Raw genomic sequence first — 16555 nt, 5'->3', positions numbered from 1 at the left:
AAAATATGGCACTTTTGGTACATTTTGGATCCAGTTTCTTGCAAATGGAGCTTTGAAATCAATACTTATTACCAAGAGAGGACTTTCCTATGAGTGCACTTGTAACAAGATTAAGAAATCAAAGAGTCTTCTGACTGTGAAGTATTTACAGTAATAATTTTTAATAGAAAAATAGTTAATGGTTCAATCTGAATTTGTCATGAAACCCATCCATACTGGATTAGTTGCTACTCTAATGCGTAGTATGTCATACAGAGTGAATCATTAAAGCAAGACATTTTGGAATGACTTCCACAGATGTGAAAATCTTATGAGCTCTTCCCTTCCTTCTACCTGCCCACTTCTGTGCATTTATTTCTGGCTGGGTTAAATTTATTATGTGTATTCTTGATATTTGTATTACCGAATTATTTAGAGTCCTTAGGCATTGCCAGGTCCAGGGGCTGCACGGTACTATGCAGAGCAGATTAAAAAGTCACAGTGCAAAAAAGGGAAAAGCTGTACCATTGATCAGCTTTCCTAGCTAAAGGCTTCTTCTCTAGCTTCTCAGCATAGGAGAATTCCAAAGAGGAACCTGACCCTCCTGCTGGGCTGAGCTGTGATGCTGGAGATTTCAAGAAGATGCTCCACAGAAATTGAGTGACCTTCTCATTGCAAGGCAATGCTGGGGAAAGCATCCTCTCCAAGGTAGGTAGAAAGTGTAAAAAGAAGTCTGGAAATGGGCTTTTATCTGAAGTAATGGGTACAGGGTGCTGGGAGGGTCATGCCTGGAGAGAGGTGGCACACTAAAACTGACAAGGTAGAGACACCTTCTGTCCAGGAGGATAACAGAGAATAGAAATGGGTTCATTCTCATTTTGATCTGACATAATGCCTTGATTCTGAGAAAATATATGGCGCAACTTTTCAAAACTATGCATTTCACAGGTTTTTTTGCTGTTTCCTGTCTGCTGCTTCTTCAACTTTCATGCCTGTTAAATGTTTAAAAAAAAATATATATATATATATATGTAAAGAGGCCATGAGGGTGCAGGTCTGCTGAAGAATCTGAGGGTAATCAGTACCATGGATTTGAGTTTCAGGCATGCCAAATAGCTCTGGTTCCACGTGACATTATCAGCACCAGTAAACAGTGTCACATATGGAGCTCTTTCAGTGCTCATGGATTTTTCTTGATCAGTACCTGTGGGGAAAAAGAAGGTAACTTGAATTGTAAAGTTTCAAGATTCAACCCACATTTATTAATTGTTTCACAATTTCCAGACTCCTCATTGGAGTTACAAACATAGTAATCAAGATGTAGCCTATCCTTGGGAGCACCATGTGCTCCTGCACATCAGTCTTGGGCTGCTGGAGCTTTATCACTGCTTTCACAGCTGTCGTGTTCCCATACATAATTAATAAGCAAACACTTCATACTGTGTTGACAGTGGATAATGTTATTATATTGTCCATCACGCACTGAAATCAAAATGGACCAAGACTAATTTTTACTAGTATCTTAGGAAATTTTGCAGACATCAGTAGACTGAGAGATATCTTAACATTATTTCTAAGGAAAAGATGAAAGTGTTTCACAACATATTGATCTGTACCTGAGGATGAATGATTAATATATACTGTGGTCCAACTTCTGGATTTCTTTTGATAACAGCCGTGAAGCAGGCTATGATCTCATATCCACTGATAGAAAGATCGATAGATATAGATATGTATTTTTATATATAGATGCACTTACCTTTATCATGTGATTGAGTGGCAGTTCTTGCATTATAAATCAAGCCTTGGCAAAAGTGAAAGTATAAACTTGTCACATTTCTGGATGTATGTGATTTAGTGTTTATTAGTTTTTCCTCTCAGCGTGATTCTCTTTCCAACCTTCCTCATTTTTGACTGAGAATCATTTGATAGATACTATTATTTCCCAAGTTTTCTTCTGTACTGAAATACTGTCAATACTATTTGAAATGTGTTATGGAAAGAATGCCGTTTGTCCACTATGCTAAAAAAAGGGGGCTTATTAATGAGTTGATTTTTTAAAACCTCCATTTTCTTCTGATTTAATTTGAAACAAATAAGAAGGTAAGACTGAAGTTGAAATGGGGAAAAATGGGGACAAAACGATTAACTTTTGTAAAGCAGTAAAGATTTATCCAATATCTTAATTGAATATTGGAGACTTCATGTTTCAGGGGAGAAAGAAGAACAACTTCAGCGCCATTTAACACCAACGTGTTAAGCAATGTAAGTTGCTACATTAACAATCTTTTTTGGCATGTTGAGTGGGAATTTTGTATGTATTTCTTTATGGTGTATCACAGGAATTCTTTCTCCTGTGCTCTTTTCTGACAAGCAAACCTCAGTATGCCGACAGTATGCTTTCGTTGCCACAAACAATAGACTGTTTTTAATGCCTAGATTACAATTCACATCTAACACCTAGGAAAAGAAGAATCATTCTGAGCAGCTTTCAGAACATGTTTGCGGTCTTATAATCAACTCAAACTGCAAAGATGTTTTTCTTTTATGGGTTTACACTTAGCAACTAAATATAGTTATAGCTGCCCAGAAGCTTTGTATGTAATTATGTCTCGATTCACACTGGTTCTTGGAAAGCATTAAGTCACAATGGTTATAAATATGTAATCTGAATAATTTGATTTGTCAGTGAGAAACACTGTTTAACTGTAACATCTCCTTTCATCCTTTCGGATGAAGTTGCTGCTTTCGTTGAATACTTGCATTTGTATTGTAATAACCCACTGCAAACCAATAACGAATGGCAAACTTCAGAGGTATGGAAATTGCATTGTCTGATAAAAGTCTGCCATGCAGTACAGTGATAACCAGCTCAGCCAAGGGGAAAATCAAGAGGAAAAATAGTTAATTCTATTTGCATGTAGTTTGTTGTTGATGCTGTTGTTTCATTTTTTAAACGAGAGAGGGGTTTTTTCACAGTGCTTCAGAAACCTTCTTAGTTTGGCCTCGTGTCAGAAAAAATTGTACAGAGTGGATGTAAAAAGGCCTGGGACAATTGCACAGCTCACACTGTAAAGATGAAAGCAGCCTTCTCTTTCTGGTACATCCCTGCTTTGATCTACATAACGTGGAGAACTGAGACCTTATGCCCAGCATAATGCTGCAGGCTTCTGGCATATTGCATGTCTTCAGGACACAGAGAGGAAAAGTTACGTTTATTCACAGTAATATCCTTTGTTTTCACCGTCTCCATACTCTGAAATGGGACATAACCATCTCCTTTCTCGTGGCTATGTATCATACATATTGGGATAAACCTGGTGTCTGCCGAGAGCTCACTGGCAGTACTGCAAATAAAGATTCAGGTGCATCCTGTTTAAAATGGATTTGTAATCTGAGGTGTTTGAGTTTCTCAAGAAAATTAAATTGAACTTATTTATCACCATCACCCATCAGTTAAAGATGAAAAAAAGCCATGAATTATTCACATTTTTTTTTTTCTTCAAGGCTTTTTGTCAGATAGAACATATCTACTTCTCTACATCTATCATCTCTTTTGCCCAGTACATAAAAAATTTCTGGGACATTTCTTGTAAAAATGCACAAACTAATCCAGAAATTCTAGTTTCTAAACAATGACTTTGCTTCTACAGACAAGAAGGAGGAGAAAAAGTCAGAAGCGACGTGCTAAGTGAACAGACATTTTTGAGAACTGGCTCTTTCTTTTCTTCCTCAGGATCCTCAAATTAGAAATATAAATTTGCTGGGATTATATCATTTCACAGCTTGGAAATTAATATGCCACATTTCATTAGAATATTTTCCTTTCTTTGTTATATCTGTGACTTGCAGTAGGAAATTCAGAATGGATCAGTATTACGTGGCCATAGCACAATGCAGTCTGACAAAACTCTTAATAAATGCCATGAAGAAAAGATGGACAGCCCGCTCCTAACCAGCCACTGCCAGACACCAACAATACAATCTGCATCTGCTGGATAACAGGAAACCGCAGTGATGTTCTTTTCATGCAGCTTGTGAATGTGGAACAAAATCTTTTCCTTTGCAGAGCTGAAGATGACTGCCTGTACACTGATGAATGGCTCTGATGTTATTAGCCAAAGCTAACTGACTTGCCTGGCCCCCGAATAACACGAAGTGTAAACATGGCAGGATTTCAATGGATTCCAACAATTGCACGGGATAAGATGTCACTCTTGCTGGCTATAAACACACTAATAACCATCCTCAGCAAGTTTTAGTTTTCTTTGCATATCCGAATGCCTATTCCTATCATATATCCATGTAAATAAACACATTGTATAGATGGGACAAAAAGTACCAGGAAGGCGTGTGATGGAATAACAGAAGAAACTCAAAGTTAATCAAAAGAGTAAGTAATATTTCATTAAGTAGCTCACAGGAACACTGCAGAGTACTGGCAGCATTTTGGAAAGATTTCTTGTAGGCTTTGTTCAAGATCCAAAATGGTTTGCTACTATTTTAAAATAAATTTAGAAAGTTTCTTTGTCATAATTTAAGCAAGCTGCCATAACACAGTCACTCAAAATATGCATGTTAAATATGCATGTTAAGGACTCTATAAGTGCTTTTGTTCAATGTTTCATTTCAGAAGTGGATTTCCTGAGGTTCCACCAAACCAAAACCATTTCACTGAAGCCTCACTGAATAATTTTTCAAATATCTTCACAGAAAATCAGCAAAACCCTTCTTTTTATTCTGGTAATTAGTTTTCTACAGAGACAAAAATGGTCTTCCTACATGTAAATCCAGCAGGGCTCCAGAGGAATAGGAGGACAACATGGAGACATCCTTGACACTTGAATATATGGGCTGGCATTGTAGTGACACAAATGGCCTTACTTATATCTCCTTACAGTGCTGTAAATCAAGCCACTCTTCCAGGAGACTGACTTTCAAGCCCCTGTCATTGATAAGAATACACAAGGTCTTCTCTCATCTTGCACACTGCATCATGGCTAGTTCACCTTATTGGCTGTGGATCCCATGCTGAAGAGTTTAGTTCCTCTTATGCACTATCGAGAGCACACAGCCACTTGGAACTTTTTTCTATGCTCAACTCTGAGAGGTGCTGCAATAGGCATAACGTCAGCAAGTGACTCTGCTGGGAATATAGACTTTAATGTGACGATAGAAAGTCACTTATCATTTAGCAAAGACAGAAAGTAAAGTTTAAATCCCAATATGCTTTTTTTTCTGTATATAAAATCAATCACCTTAATCATTAAATATTGACCGGCTCACCAAATGGGAAAAGAGCAATGGAAAGAACATCCTCCACTGAAATGAAATAAGTGAGAACAACTACAGGCTCTCTTCTAGACCGCTTCCAATCTTAGCACTGTCACTGTCATAGTCTGTCAAGCACTTGTTTTCATTCAATACATCAAAACACATATTAAAGAACAGAGATGAGTCTCTGCATCTCACTAAATGTAGTTCTTAACTCTATCATTTGAAATGTGACTCCAAAAAAAGAAATGAGTTGTCATTTAAACTTGATTTGTTCAGGATTGCTCTTGCCCAAAGTTACTTGACTTGTCACTACCTGTACATAGCTGGCCTCATACAAAGCACAGGTCTCAAACTAGTCATCATTAGTGCACTCACTTAGTACCACTTTTTTTTTTTATCTTGGCTTAACCATTATGCAGAAAACAGACCAACCTTTTATATTTTCCCCTCCATATTTTGCCAGTTCTCCTCAGATTTCGTTGCCTACCAGAGTATCAAAAGTTCTTTCAATTACAGATTTAGAGGATGATGTGCTGCATTTTAATGATGATCTTCTGGAGTGTGAGAACTAGGAACAAGAGACTTTTGTACCATAGGGGAATGAAGTGCTATCAGCTAAAAAGGAAAAAAAAAAAAGATTTCAGTTTTATTAAAATTGTTCCTAAAGGGATATATTCTGTTCTAAGAATAACTGAATGAATTTACAAAGCAGTGTTCCCCACCTGCAGGGTTAGAATTGAAAGGCCATACACTACTGAGCTGCACGTGAAATATTCCAGTTCCAGAAATGTCATAAGGAGCAACAGATCCCATCGTTCTGCTTTGGTAATATTTTTTTCTCAGACACGCAAACTGCCTTTTTTTTTTTAATCATTCAGAGAAATCAATGTTTAAATTTAGGATTAAGTATTGAGGAACACTCAGAGAAAAGCTGAGGTTATAATTTTGACTTGCACCTCACCTCACAAGCAGTACCCTAGGGACTGCATGGCTTCCTGGTTTACTACTGTAGCTGTATCTTCCTCTTATTGAACACCTAACTTCTGATATCATTTTTAAATCCAGGAAGATAATTCAGGAATCCACTTGTGTTGTTTGGGACAGGCACCTGCATTCCTTTTCACAACTGATTTCTGATGAATGAGGGTTGGAAATAATAGGTGATACATCAGAACGGCCCTCCCGAGCCAGAGCAGAAAGCTATACAGGTTAGCATCTCGTTGCTGAGAATTGACACTTGATGCATATATTTTAGCACAAAAAAAAATTGAAATCAAGTTTTTCATCTACCTAAGCCTGCTTGAGATTCACTTTGTGCTTAAATACTGTCACAAAAAATACCAGACATAACTATTACAACTGCGTAACTGCAGTAATCAGGAATTTGAGACAGAAAAAGTTTTGATGCTAAAGAACATCATATCACAGCCCATCAAAATGTTAACGAAGGCCTATACATGCAGCTGTTGTATTTTATGCAGGAGGATGAACAGACTGGGAAGCATGCAAATACAGCATAATGGGTATATAGCACAGACTGAACACGAGATGCTGGAGCCATATGGAAATAGCAACCAGCCAGCCAAAAAGAATGAGAAAAGATCATAACCTTTCAAATTGTTCCAAAGTAAAATATTTCAGGAAATGCTATAAATCTGAAATGAAACATATTCTATCTATAAGTGGAATTAAAGCAATATCATTCTTTGGGTGCCTACTTGAAGAGGGTGAAAATCATTTACAGCTGATCCTATTTACACCTCATTGAGCAGCACACCTCCCAAGCCTGTAGTCTCTAATCCAGTAAAAGGGGCATTTCTTGTCAAGTGCGGTATTCACAAGTTTCAATACATTACAGGTTAGCATCTTGTGAATCTCATGACTCTCAGATTTGAATTAGAACTGCTAACAATGCTCATAGCGCTCTGAGAAACAGTCAAGATGGAGCAAATGATCACTGAAATAGGTCTCTGCTCCCTAAAGGATTTCTTCTGCTTTCTTACAAAGATTAATAATCTGAAATGTTTCTTTTTTTTTTTTTTTAATCTGATAGCTTTGGCTTTTCTGCACTGTGAGAAATAGAATCCCTTGGCTAGCCTCTCAGTCCTGCACTATCTGGGAAACCATAAGGACACGTAAACAAGCACTTGCCAGGTTGCACATCTGGCTAGCAGGCTCCACAGCTGGAGGAGAGTAGCAAATCTGACCAGGAATGCTACTAAAAACAGGGCATTCACCACCCCTCTAGGCAAATTCTACCAGTGCCTCACACTCTTATTGTAAAAATCTTTTTCCTTCTAGACAATCTAAGTTTGTCATTTTTAATTTGAAATCATTTCCCCTTGTCCTTAACCACTACAGACCCTGCTCAAGAGTCTGTCCCCTTCCTTCTTACAGCCCCCCTTTAGATACTGAAAGGCCACTCCCAGATCTTCCTTGAGCCTTCTCCTCTGTGGGCTCAACAGCCCCAACTCTCAGCCTATCCTTACAGGGAGATGTTCTATCCCTGGGATTGTTTCTGTATCCCTCCTCTAGATGTGCCCCAACAGGTCAACATCTCTCCCATACTGCAAACACCACACCAAGGAAGAGCAGTCCAAGGGAAAACTCCCCAGCACTTGCTGCTTACCTGGTTATACTTTACCATCTTCTTCCCTGAAGAAAAACCTATAACTATAGCACAATCACCACCAGCTTCTTGAGTAAATAGGAGTAAGAGAGGCTCTCCCACTTTTTATTGGATATGGCTGATTGCCTCATTGGGCAAGCTGTGATTGGAGGCAGTATAAAAAGGCAGGTTAGGGGTGAGGAGGCAGCACTCAGTGAGGTTTGTGGAGGTAGAAGGAAGTAAGGAGTCTGTGGTGAGTAGTCACCTCTGAGAACAGATAGTGCTTCTAATCTTACAAGTATCTGGTATGTTGTAGTTGGGTTTGTGTGGGTGGTTGTTTAGGGGGAGGGAGGGAGCAACATCTTTTATGTATTTTCTGTTATTTATAGTGTTTTGGGAGGGTATATTTGTAGCTTTTGTTACCTTATGCTTTTTAGAGCTAGCCTGCTCTCTGGAGCTTACAAAGGTTGTTGGGTGATGAAGTTTGTGTTAGGCTTTCCTTTACTGTGTTTTGTTTAAATTACTTCTTTTTTTCTTCAGTGTTTTTCTAGTGCTTTAGAAGACTGAGGTGGCTACTGTTTCTAGTGAGAGGATGTCTCTTATGGAGTTAAAATTCAGTAGGGTTAATGTGCTTTATTTTTCCAGGGTGAAGCTGTCCCTAGTAGCTGTGTGGTAACTAACAACCTTGCAATACTGGAGTTCATGTGGGAGTTGCCTGGGGGGTGGATCAACAACTCAAACAAGTCAATATGTTTGTAACAACAGATCACCAGGGAGCTGCAGGTAAAGGTTTAAGTATTCTCTTCCTGAAGGGTAGTCTCAGAAAGGTGTGGTCTTTAATCTTTTGTTTACAAGACTAATGTTACTTTTTAATATATATGTTAAGACTGATAAAGTAAATGATCCTAAATTTTGAAGTTGATAACAAACTTCCTTTCTCAGTAGGGGTAATGGTTCTGGTTTCTGAACATTGAAGGTGATTGTTGAGGATAAGCTGAATAGGAAGGCAGTTCTAACAACTATATAATAGTTACTGGGATGTTCTTACCACTTTTAGTAGTGGGGACGCTATAATTGAGTTATAATTGAGTTGTTTGGGACTATGCATTCATGGCCTGAAACACTGAGCACCTGGGAAGAAGACCTGGTCAGCCCTGAAAGCACAGGTGAAGGCAATTCACCTGCATGATAAAAAGGGCTGGAGCCTGACTGCAACTCTTTTCAACCTCACTTAGGGGTTGACCACTACTGAGAAGGATCTTTTTCTGAAGATTCCTCTTTGGTGGATCTTTCCCCTGTGAACCTGGAATCTTCTCTACCATGTGAGCAATCTTCTTTATTGTACCTTTCTATTGTGCTGGTCCTTGTGTCATCACACCTCTGCTATAATGCATTTCCCACTGTATTAATCTGTCCAATCACTACATGGGGCTAAGAGGGTTGTTTCCATTACTTTTACTTGAGTTGCACCAAGATGAGTGATTCCTAGAGCAATGAACTACTTTCTCCTTTTCAAAATTAAAGGGACTGAGGCTCAGATGCAGGAATTACTATGACTTGCTTGTTTGGACCACTTCTAAAAAGGTAAGGATGTTTAACTTTTTTTAATCATAAAGGACTTATGTATATTGGTTCTGGTTTAAGAATTAAGGCTGGTATAGGAATGATGTGTAGAATTATAAGGCATTCTCTTGTTCTCGCTTGAGTTTTGAGTAGGTGTGATGGGGGGTTGGTGAGGTGGCTCACTGAGTTATTAATAGTAGGCATGGTGTAAGAGACAGTAAAGATGGTTGTGACTCCAGTTAAAATAATTGTTAGTATCAACTGTCTTGTTCCACTGATCTCAGTTCTGACACTAGGTACATTGATTGAGGTCCAACTATGCTTGTTAGCTAGTAATCATCATGTGATCGAGTGGTAGAATGAGGATTTGCCCATTTGTTCTTTCACAGTTGATATTAGGTAGGCAGGACAGTACTGAGGAGGTAAGTCCATGGGAGATGAGCACTTCTGCCCCTGAGAATAATCTATGTATTGGAATTATGCTTGCACCTATGACTCACAGATGAGTAAGCAATAAGTGATATTACATCTGGGGATGGTGTCTCAAGCACCTTCCTAGGGAGTCTATTCCAGTGCTTAACCACTCTTCCTGTAGATAAGTTTCTCCTGGTATCTAATCTAAATCTCTGCTGGTGCAACTCAAAGCCTCATCCTGTCACCAGTGAGAAGTGACCAACCCTGCTCTTGCTGCAGTGACCTTTCAGTCTTTGAGGAGAGCAGTAAGGTCTCTCCCCTCAGCCTCCTTTTCCCCAGACTAAACAGCCCCAGTTCTTTCAGTCTCTCTTTGTAGGGTATATATTCCAAGCCTTACACAAGCTTTGTTGCCCTTCTTTGGATCTGTTCCAACTCAATGTCCCTTCTGTATTGAGGTGCCCAAAACTGAACACAGCGCTTTCACCAGTGCCAAGAATAGGGGCAAGGCTACTTTCCTAGTTGTCACGGTTTTGTGATTTTTGGTTTTCAGTATTCCACATCATAACATCATGTGGGGCAGTGGGAGTTTAACTGTTGGTGCTCAAGCTCTGGGTGCCTGCCTGGAAGAGAAGAACAACTACATTCCCCAGGGGACTTTGCGGTCACAGAGAGTCTTGAGATACAACTCCTGGCAAGGTCACCTGATGTGCTTTTTTCTGCCTGCTCTTTGTCGGCTCTCTTCCCTTTTCTCCCTGCTGCTCAACTGGACTGCGCATCTCACCTCAGCCCTCCACATTGTGTTGAGGCCTATCCACCTTTCAGACATTCTCTCTGTCATTATATTTGATTTATTAGCTTCAATTTTAATTATATTATAGTGTTATCTTGCATTCTGATAATATATTTAGTAAAATAGTTTGTTTCTCCTCGGATCATTGCCACTGTTTTTAATTATTTTGGGGTCCCCTGTTCCCTTTTTCCGGAGGTGCGGATCTGCAGATCCCTCCACCCCGCTAGTCATGGAACTGGGCCGAACCAGCCTGTAAACCATTGACATTTTTGGTGGAGAATGCGGGCGAAAGCTGCTTTTTAGTTCTTTAGAAAGAATCTCTCTGCTCTTGGAGAGTTTCGTTGGGAAAGTTTATCTTTTTCACAGGTGCTCACTGAAAACTTGACCTTGAAAGTCTAGGTGGACTGCCAATATTCTGGGATATTTGTAAACTTTGAGCACTGCTATCTTGTAAAGAAAGAGGAAGAAAATGATTCTGCTTTCTCTTTTAAACCTGTTTGCAGAGGGAGCTGCAATTTTACAGAACTTGGGATTTTTAAGCAGGCTCCCAGTCTCTCCTTTAAATCCTTTATGCAGTTTTTGAATGCTCACCTGATCATGTTGTTAATATCCCTGAATGTTCTTCTCATCATTTCACTCAGTATTTGTATTTGTCATATTTTGAGGAAGTCTTCCCCAGAACCAGAGAACACTGAGTGGCAGGGAGGGAGTGTGGAGAGGCTTGGGAGAGACTTTAGAGAGATGGACATCTTCGGTGTCATGGAACTTCACTCCTGAACACCTGAAAGACCCTGAGAGCTTAAATGCATACTTGAGACAGGAATGTTGTGGCGCAGGCAGATCTGAGGAGGCACAAATGATTTGGGGCCTAGCTAATGCTTATCGGGCCTTATTCAATAGTATCCCAGAAAGGGAGAGTTTGCAGGAGAGACTCTGAGCAGAGAGGGAGAATCTCCAAGCTGAGTGAGAGAGTCTTTAAGTTGAAAGAGAGAGTCTCCAAGGCGAGACAGAGAATCTCCAGGTTGAGAAAGAGAGTCTCCTAGCCAGGAGAGAGAATCTCAAAACCTGGCAAGAGTGTCTCTGAGCTGAGAAAGAACGTCTCCAAGCCAAAAGGGAGAATCTTTGAGCTGAGAGAAGGAATCTCCAATCTCAACGTGATGCCCTTCAAATTGAGAGAGACTCCCTGCAATCCAAACTCAACACTCTCCAATCTGAACAGGACACTGTCCAAACTGAGCGAGACACCCTTCAATCTGAACTAAATACTCTCATGACTGAACAAGACAGACTCCAAGCTGAGCTTGAGGGTGAGAGCATTGGAACTGACCAACCTGATCAACCACAGGAGGCACCACAATTGATATCAGTTGCCCCTGTGAGAGGATGGAAAATGAAATGAATCTCAACTCAGTTAGAAGAGAAGAAAGAGGAGCAAAGATGTCCAGAGGAGTGGCTCCGAGTCCAGGGGAAGGACCCTCAGTAAGACCATGGTCAGCAACGCCTATAAGGGCAACAAGAAGTCCTGAAAATGTAAGAGGTGAGCAAGACATTGTTACCATTGTTGATCGATTTCTGAAAATGAATGAAATTCTTAGTCTGAGAAAAGACTTTTCACATCACCCAAACGAGCCTATTGCCACTTGGTTACTTCATTGTTGGGAGCCAACAGTGTGTGGCTAGATAGTAGAGAAGCTCGCCAGCTGGGTGGCATTGCTCAGCCATTGACCGAGGTATTAGTACATGCCAGAATCAGGCCTTCACCCTCTGGAAGAGGATGTTGTTAGCTGTAAAAGAAAGATACCCCTTCAAAGACGACCTGATTCCTGAGAAAAAGAAATGGACTGATATAGAAAAAGGCATCCGTTATTTGAGAGAATATGCTGTGGTGGAAACGCTACATAGCCCCGATTTCATTCCTGATGAGCCGGATCAAGAGCATGACCCTGAGAGTCAGGTGTACACCAAATACATTCACAAAGACTGCACCAGAAAGGTACGCCAGTACATTTGCAGCAATGTATGGCAGAGGGGAAAGAAGACCCCTCATAAACGAACTGATTAATAAACTTCAAGACTTTGAGTTACATTTAAGCCCTCTACGAGCTTGTGTTTCAGCGTCGCAAAAATAGCTGAAAAGCTGAACAGAATGGAAAACAAACAAGAAGAATAATAGACAAACTGTCAACCGTGCCTAATGCTGATGGATCCACGGCGGTAACAGATACATCCAATGGGGACCAGAATTCCCAGAACAGCCTACTGGAGGGGCTGATCAACTTGGTTTCCTCCCAGCCGGTGTCATCCAATGTCTTTTCTATCAAAAGAAGATGACCTCCTGCTCGAGCAAGTGACAACAGTAAGACTATGTCACTAGTGCTGCTTACCACACCATTCTTGATTCAAGCCAAGATGCTGTTGGCCTTCTTGGCCACTTGAACATGCTGTTGGCTCATATTCAGCTGACTGTCCATCAGTACACCAAGGTCCCCTTCTGTCAGGCAACTTTCCTGCTGTTCCTCCCTGAGCACGTAGGGTTGCCTGGGGTTGTTGTGACCCAAATGCAGGACCTGACAGTTGGCCCTATTGGAACTTGTATAGTTCTACCTAGGCCCATCAGTCCAGTCTATCTAGGTCCTTCTGTAGTGTCTTTCTATCCTCTAGGGGATTGACACTCCCTTCTAACTTGGTGTTATCTGTAAACTTACTGAGGGTGCACTCAATCTCCTTGTTAAGATCATTACGATGTCAAATAGGAGCAGCCCCAGTACTGACCCTTGGGGGACACCACTGGTGACTGGCTGCCAACTGGACTTAACTCCACTGACCACAACTCTTTGGTCCTGGCCACCCAGCCACTGTTTCACCCAGTAGTGCTTATGTCCATCTGAACTGTAGGCAGCCAGCTTCTCCACAAGGTTGTAGTGGGGAGCAGCATCAAATGCTCTACTGAACTCCAGGTAGACAACAGCAACAGCCTTGTCTTCCACTGCTAAGTGGGTCACCCAGTCATAGAAGGAAATCAGGTTTGTAAAGCAGGATCTGCCATTCATGAACCCATGCTGACTGGGCCTGATGCCCTGGTTGACCTTTAATTGATCTGAGATGGCTTTTGAGGTTGTCTATTTCCAAACCTTCCCTGACATTGAGGTGAGACTAGGAGCATTTTTTTTGGACCATTTTAGAAGATGGGCATCACATTTGCCAGTCCACTAGGACATACTTGGTTAGCCAGGACTATTGAAGGATGACTGAGAGTGGCTTGGCAACCACATCCACCAACTCCCTCAGCACCTCTGGGTGCAATTCATCTGGCCCCATGGATTTGTGAGAGTGCAGCTTTTGGAGCAGCTCCAAAACTATCTCATCATGGATTATGCAGGGCCTATTCTGTTCTCCATCCCTATCTTCCAGCACTAGTAAGACTAGTTGTTCCTCAGGCACACAGCCTGCCTTTTAAAGACTCAGGCAGAGCAGGCATTTAGTACCTCAGCCTTATCTTCATCCTTGTTCCCCTCTGTGTCCAAGAAGGGATAGAGATTCTCCCTAACCTTCCTCTTATTGCTGATGCAATTATAGAAATATTTCTTTTTGTCTTTCTTTCACCTTAGTGCCCAAGTTCAGTACTAGCTCGGCTTTGGCCTATCATAGAGCTACCCTTCCTACTTAGCCTATCTGTCCTACAGCTCTTAGCTGTAGCACTCAAGTCAGGAAATGGATCCCACCAGACTTGCAATGGTGATGAGGCTATCGTTCCCTTGCAGCACAACAGCTTTAACTCTTGCTGCTGGTTGCCTGTGCTGTCTGCATAACAACTCTAGCTAAAATTGAGCTGTGCTACTTGTCTTAATGCTTTATAGGCTGGTCTTATCTCCTTCTTGCTAGAAGCTCTTGATATCACAACTGTTGAAAGTTGAGATCACTGGGCAGGCATCATGTTCAGTACACATTAGCTGAAAGCTTCATTTCTGTGGAAAAATTAGGCCTTAAGTTGTCTGTGTTCCTTTATGGATTGGAAAAGCTTAGCGAGTTGCTTTGAGTTTGTCTAACAGATAGGCTTGGTATGTGCTGTCTTTGCATCAAGGATATAAGTTGCAGTTGGATAATAATAATGTGATGCAAGTTGGTGCTTCAGAGGAATGTGTCTACTGTAACTTGGTTACATTAACCAGTGGTTGGTCATAGGTTATCTTGCTAAGGGTAACTGAAACATACTGGATTCTGGATTTGAAGGTTATGAGCTTAGACAGCCTTAGACTGCTTTAGAGCACACAGATGGATGATGGCTATCCTGTCACTATCTCATTTGCTCCTAACGTCTATTTAGAAGTCATCCTCCTTTTACAATTGAGGCAGGTTCAACTATAGTGGTTGCTTGGAAGATAGCCTGTTTGTACTTCAAGGGAAGACTTAAGTTTGTTTTTTGTGGCTGTTATCACTGAATCATGATATGCAAGGGTTAATCATTTGTTCATTACAGTATTGACTTAAGGTGTGGAGTCTCCACTGTACTGGGATATTGACTATGCTAGCTTCGAAGTAGGATGTGTCACTCCAGTGAAGCACAGTGTTTGTAATTCTGTCTGTGGTGTGTCTGAAAGGGTCCAGAGGGCCTGTGCACTCTGGCACTGCTTGTACTGTGGCATGCAAATGGTAGCCTTGCCATCATGGTGGCATAGTTGAGCTCTGTGTGTGTCTGCCCTGTGACTACTAAGCAATGGTGTGCTATTAAGAGCACATAGACTAAAAAGAGAAACAAGTATCAATACTGTATGGCCAAAAATCAAGGGAAAAGGTGGGTGTAGCGAAGAGTTGAAGCAAGGGAAGGTAGATGTTGCCAGTCAGTGTGGATGTTAAGTCGAGTTATGTGAACAACAATGAGAAAAATGGCCTGGATTGTGCATTGAGAAAAGGAATATGAGAACAGGTTTCAAGATAGTGGAAGACAGTAAGGTCTTCCAGGGGTACAGGCTTGATTAAAATGCAAGATAAAATGAATGATAGAGAAAGAATAATGAAAATGAGAAGTGCACTTAGAAACTGAAGCATGGAGAAGAGAAAAAATGTATGATTATCAGGATGTTGAGAAAGGCAGTATAACAATACTCCATGTGATAGTCATGTCATTGCTTCCTAGAAATGAGAACATTCATTAACTGTAACAAAAAAGGATGAAGAAATGAGAGAAAAAAAAAAAGAAGTAAAGAGAGGAAAGAAAAGTGTTGGTGTTAATTTTCTTTTTCAAAAAAGGGGGGCAAGGGGGGCAAGGGGGGCAAGGGGGGCAAGGGGGGCAAGGGGGGCAAGGGGGGCAAGGGGGGCAAGGGGGGCAAGGGGGGCAAGGGGGGCAAGGGGGGCAAGGGGGGCAAGGGGGGCAAGGGGGGCAAGGGGGGCAAGGGGGGCAAGGGGGGCAAGGGGGGCAAGGGGGGCAAGGGGGGCAAGGGGGGCAAGGGGGGCAAGGGGGGCAAGGGGGGCAAGGGGGGCAAGGGGGGCAAGGGGGGCAAGGGGGGCAAGGGGGGCAAGGGGGGCAAGGGGGGCAAGGGGGGCAAGGGGGGCAAGGGGGGCAAGGGGGGCAAGGGGGGCAAGGGGGGCAAGGGGGGCAAGGGGGGCAAGGGGGGCAAGGGGGGCAAGGGGGGCAAGGGGGGCAAGGGGGGCAAGGGGGGCAAGGGGGGCAAGGGGGGCAAGGGGGGCAAGGGGGGCAAGGGGGGCAAGGGGGGCAAGGGGGGCAAGGGGGGCAAGGGGGGCAAGGGGGGCAAGGGGGGCAAGGGGGGCAAGGGGGGCAAGGGGGGCAAGGGGGGCAAGGGGGGCAAGGGGGGCAAGGGGGGCAAGGGGGGCAAGGGGGGCAAGGGGGGCAAGGGGGGCAAGGGGGGCAAGGGGGGCAAGGGGGGCAAGGGGGGCAAGGGGGGCAAGGGGGGCAAGGGGGGCAAGGG

The 16555-nt window shown here is 42.2% G+C and overlaps 2 long non-coding RNA genes across 3 annotated transcripts; one reads left to right on the top strand and one right to left on the bottom strand.

The window, feature by feature from the left end:
* The first annotated feature begins 235 nt into the window (after positions 1-235).
* LOC149917204 (uncharacterized) lies at positions 236-15834 on the top strand. 2 transcript variants are annotated; one of them, XR_016468141.1, is made up of 5 exons: positions 236-687; positions 8510-8647; positions 9100-9186; positions 9389-9448; positions 15766-15834. It is a non-coding gene; the product is annotated as an uncharacterized LOC149917204 (long non-coding RNA). The 2 variants fall into 2 exon arrangements; XR_016468142.1 differs by lacking the exon at positions 236-687 and adding an exon at positions 6011-6081.
* Positions 666-5796, bottom strand: LOC149917205 (uncharacterized). Its single transcript, XR_016468143.1, has 3 exons — positions 5689-5796; positions 1065-1183; positions 666-971 (listed from the first exon to the last, which is right to left on the bottom strand). It is a non-coding gene; the product is annotated as an uncharacterized LOC149917205 (long non-coding RNA).
* Positions 15835-16555: the final 721 nt, after the last annotated feature.

The sequence above is a fragment of the Phasianus colchicus genome, chromosome 7, assembly GCF_987193195.1.
Source record: "Phasianus colchicus chromosome 7, bPhaCol1.hap1.1, whole genome shotgun sequence".
Lineage (NCBI taxonomy): Eukaryota > Metazoa > Chordata > Aves > Galliformes > Phasianidae > Phasianus > Phasianus colchicus.
The sequence above is the reverse complement of the archived record's forward strand: the minus strand, read 5'-3'. Positions and strand labels throughout refer to the sequence as shown.